Source organism: Ochotona princeps, chromosome 26 (genome assembly GCF_030435755.1).
Source record: "Ochotona princeps isolate mOchPri1 chromosome 26, mOchPri1.hap1, whole genome shotgun sequence".
Lineage (NCBI taxonomy): Eukaryota > Metazoa > Chordata > Mammalia > Lagomorpha > Ochotonidae > Ochotona > Ochotona princeps.
Genome location: NC_080857.1, coordinates 7,525,938 through 7,531,263, shown reverse-complemented (window position 1 = coordinate 7,531,263; position 5,326 = coordinate 7,525,938).

Below are 5,326 nucleotides of genomic sequence, written 5' to 3'. Positions count from 1 at the left end.
TCACTCATTCCACAAGGAGGGATATAGGAAGAGTTTTTAAATATTAACAACCTGGATGCAAATTACTGTCACTGTGTCTATCAATGATGGAAGTATATTATACCCTTCAGTTACACTAGGAAAGAAAAAAGGTCAAGCATTACTATTTTATCTCACACACGCAGGTAAAAAATCACTACAAAAGGCCCAGCGTGATAGCCTGGTGGCTAAGTCATCAGCCAGGATTCCATATGAGCACCAGTTTGTGTCCTGGCTACTCTACTTCCCATCCAGCTCCCTGCTTTTGACCTGGGAAAGCAGTAGAGGATGACCCAAAGCCTTGGGACTCTGCACCTGCATGGGAGATCTGGAAGAAGTTCCTGGCTCCTGGCTTCGGATCAGCTTAGCTCTGGCTATTGTGACCACTTGGGGAGTGAACCAGCGGACAGAAGATCTTTCTCTCTGTATATCTGCATTTCCACTAAAAATAAATAAATAAAAATAAATCTTAAAGAAATCAGTAGAAAAGCTGGTTTCAAATTTGAGTTTTATAAGGGAGCAGGCACCTGTGACATCTTGGCTGCTCTACAGAGATAATGTCAGGCACAACAAGCAGATCCTGCCCTTCATTCCAAAAGGCCCACCATTTGTTGTTTCTGCAACTTTATTCTAGATGAAGAAAGGGAAAACTTTTCCTCTTTTTTTATTCCATGGAGTTTATTATTATTAATTTTTTTCTGAACTGGGAAAAGAAATGAACATGATCACATTTCCATCACTCTTCAAACCCCATTAATTGCTTGTTCTTCTAATTTTCAAGAAATATATGTCCTTTTTCTAATCCTAAAAGACAATGGACAGGCAGAGGAATCTCTTTCTCCCTTCCTCTCTTCGCCTTTCAAGGTACTCTAAAAATAACCCGCAGTACAAAAAAAGCCATTCTCTTCTTATCTAAAGTCAACAACAGCAATTCCTTTAAGCAATGACCTCTTCTCTACTTAACGACAGGATGGGAGAGGGAGAGAGAGAAACAAAGTGTACACTCCCACCAACAGGTTCATTTGCCAAACGCCTGCAATGGCTGGTGCACGGCCCGGCAAAGCCAGGCACCAGGCACTCAGTCCAGATCTTCCACACGAGCGACAGGAACCTTAACTATGTTCAGTACCATCTGCCGACTCCCAGCGTCTGCATTTGCAGGAAGCTGGAGTCAGGTGCTGGAGCCAGCACTGGCACCCAGGCACACTGAGATGGGAGGAATATGGACATAATGACCGGCAGCCTGAAGGCTAGACCCAGTGTCCACCCTTCTGTCACCTTCCAGGGAAACCCAAAGACCAAAGCATGAAGAGCTTCCACAGTCCTGACCCTAAAAATTGAATAATATAGCTGGTTACTTTCCTCATTCCTAGGGCAATGGTATTCATGAAGAAAAAAAGATTGAGAAATTCAGAATAATCCATCACTCCTTGGTGTGTGGCCTGGGTATGATTTTCATATGGTCTGTCTACCGCACTGATTCATTTCACACACAAATAATCCTGATATGAAACCGGTTTTTGGATTGTTTTTAAAGCAATTACATCTCTAGGTTACATAAAATTCAAAGACTTTTCCTTCCAAGCCAAGTGATTTGTTAATGTATTCCTATTTTAGTTAATAGAGGAGTTCTGTAAGTGTACATAAAAACATTCTAGAAACATTTGTGGCCTGGGAAAGCAGCAGACGATGGCTCAAAGCCTTGGGACCCAGCACCGATGTGAGAGACCTGGAAGAAGCCCTGGCTCCTGATCAGCTCAGGTCTGGCCGCTGTGGCCGCTTTGAGAGTGAACCAATGCATGAAAGATCTTTCTGTATCTCCTTCTCTCTGTAAATCTGCCTTTCCAAAATAAATAAGCAAACAAATAAATAAAATTTTAAAAAATAAATTTTTTTAAAAGCCCCCAAGGCTGATTACCTCTTCCATTTGAGCATTTCTGTGACGCTCCTGCATGTAAATGTTTATAAACATCGTGTTTTTTTCTCCTGTCTGTCGGTCACTCATTGGTTTATCCCAAAGGCTCCCTTTGGATGAAAGAGGCAGCTATGTTTTTCCTCCCCAACAAAGGCCTTATAAACCCATGTTAAAGACCTTGGCCTACACACTAAGCAATGGGGTCTAAAGTGTGACGGTCAGGTTCACATATTACATGAACCTGCTTGATGGAGAAAGGATTGAAGCAGAATGCAAGAGCAGCAGCAGGCTAACACGGAGCGAGCACGGTGCTCCAAATGACAGGGTGACGTTACAGTGCAGTTGGAGAAGCACGTGGGTTCAGAATCTAGTAGGGATATGCATTTCTGAACATAGTCGTGAACACAGATCAGACTTGCAGGGTGTGACATTGATATAAATAATCTGTCAATATTCATCTTTGGCTCCTGGCATGGAATACCTACTATTCCGACTTTAATGAGGAGAGAAATAGGAGAGTCTTTTGTCTTATTTGTCCCTTGAAACAACTCTGGAGAGGCATGGTGAAGCGTCTTCCATCACTCACAACAAACCCCTTTCATCCTCACCTGAGTTTACATTAACGAGGCGGTATTGGTGGGAGGTGACTTCCTGAGGGTCAACCACGTGTGTGGAGGGTTGGACTCTTCACCAGCACTCCTTACAACATGCTTGTGGACAGGGTGAAAGGTACTAAAGGAATGTGTGGCACTCTTTGTGATTATGAAACAAGATCTACTGAGAGTAAAGAAAGGAGCAGATGGATTAAAGAGGAGTATGAACTCAATTGTTTTCACAGTGAGTCAGCTGACAAGGAAAATGAAGATTACTGGGTAGGTTAGTTAGATATGAGTAAAAGTGTAACCAATCTGTTTGGTCTTACTTGTTTTGAGTCAAAGATCTACCAAATCTTTCATGGTTCTTTCAGCTGCATTTAATCTTTTCTTTACTTGACTTTTTAAAGCATTTTCTTCATACCTCAAATATTTTTTAGTTCCCTAAAAATCTCAGTGCAAACAACGATGGCTTACTGTACATACTGTAACAAGTCCCTGAAGAGGCACACTTGATAAGGAGGGTCGCTTAGCTCATGGCTCTGGTGACTCAGGGGATGGATGCTAGCCCCACTTGCCTCCTGTGGCGATCTCAAGGCAGACGGCACCACGACAGCAGCAGCACATGTGGGAGGAAGAGACTGTGTCACAAAACATGAAGCCCAGGGGTCACACAGGGGCAGGTTCAATCTTAGCACAACCACCCTCAGAAGAGCCCAGGGATCCCATCAGAACTTAGTCCCTTTCAAGGGCCGCTCCCCAGCGACTTGAGGACCTCCCAGCAGGTCTCATTGCTTCAAGGAACAAGCTTCCCAAACAAGGGCCTTTGCAGGACACACTCATACTAGGAATTCACACCTTGTGCAAGCAAGATAAATGAAAGATCTACAAATTAAGTTGAAATGAGACAATTTACAGCTTCAGTAAACCAAATTTATTTCTGAAAAAATAAACCTATTCCTACCATGATGGGAAGATATTTTTAGTATCCTCCTTCCTCAGAAACCGAAGGATGATGCTCCAGAAATGAATTTCACAGTGTGAGAATCAGATCAATAATGACTAGACATTGATAACACGTATGAGAACATGTTCCTCACTTGGTGATTCAGGTTAGCACAGAATCATTTTTTTTATCTCTTTCCTTCCAGATATCTGCTGCCATTATCAGAATCCTGTGAATACAGTTATTAATGATAACCACTCTTTCAGAGATCAGTTTTTTTATAGCCAAAACATTTAAAATTAAGCAGTACTAACTCTAAAAATGTTCTTTCTATTCTGAAATTACCAAAAACGTTGGCAGCACTCACCTTAAGACAGATCATCCACAAAATAGAACTCAATTTTGGAAAGCTACATTAATCCTTTTTAATAACTTAAAATCTTAAATCTACTTCAAAATGTACATATTTCACATGGCCTCAGTCCCATAATTCTCTCAGTATTTCAGCCAGAACTTCAAGTATTTGAAATTTAACTTGGACTATTACAGCTTACGCAATGAGGCCATTAGAAAGTGTTCCCACTATAACAAACATTGGAGCTGGTACTTTCCTCGGCACACCATAGGAAACACCAAACTCCCATAAAATCTGGGTGACAGAAGCAAAAGAGGAGTAAAACATGCACACTGTGTATCTAAAGGAAACAGCATCTAGGAAAACAAGATCCCAAGGTTTCTTTGGCAATTTTTTAATGAGATGCATAGACCTGAAAAAGTCAGCTTAGTTAATAGCAATGTGTATTTCTGGGCTAAAATATCGTTATCTCTTGCCATGAGTGGGACTAAGTAACAAAGGAAGAAAAACGGAAGACTAAGAATACTTTGTTTACTTATTAGCAAAAATGAAGCAAATTTCTATGATTATGGATGATGCGATTTATTTCTTCAAAAAGCTATTATTTTCACTTCCACCTTCTGCGGCCAGTTAAGCTGAAATTATCCCTATATACTAAGGCATAATAACTCCCCGAAAGAAAACTGCAAAAGAAAATATTTGCTGCACAGCATTTGTAGGTATGAGCAAGAAAAACATGTGAGAAATAACATGATGCATTGTGGAACATGCAGTCGATATTTAAGCTACTAATAACAAAAATAAGGAAGTGATTATCATAAAATATTGAACTTCCCACTTCAGCTCATTTAATAATGCTAACTAGGAGGGACCACATGGATGATAGTATTATTTCAATTCCAAATAAAACAAAATGTCAAATATTTGAAGAAAGGAAGCAGCATGATGTACATATGCTGGATCTGTGAGTTTCAGCCTTCTGGAGGTTTTATTTATGCTTGTCAAAACACAACTTTCTATTCCTGACAAACAGCTTGCCAAGCGGCTACGCAATCGCCTATGCATTGTAATAAAAATATAAAGTACAACACAGCTTTCTCCAAGTGGAGAAAATAGTTGAAATGGTTCAATTCATTTTTGCTGAGAAAAAAAATACATATAGCAGGAAGTAGACGGTCGAGCTGAGAGCTGTTCCACAGACCCAGTACCAGGGTAGTGCTGAAATCGCCCAGAGTTCTAAGAATGCAGAGGCTTGACGGAGCAGGCTGTGAAGGTTTAGGCAAAGCTTAAAAAACAAAAGCAAAACCATGATGGAGAAAAAACTATCTGGGACTCATTTACTTCCAGGCTTTATAACTTATTTCATTTTCCTTAACACCATCCTTTTTTTGATTATCAGTTTTCATACCATTTTAAAATACTTGCTTCACTTTGGCTATCTGATAAAATGTATTGTTTTTAATATATTTTTCTATCAAACCCCATCATACACTATAAAT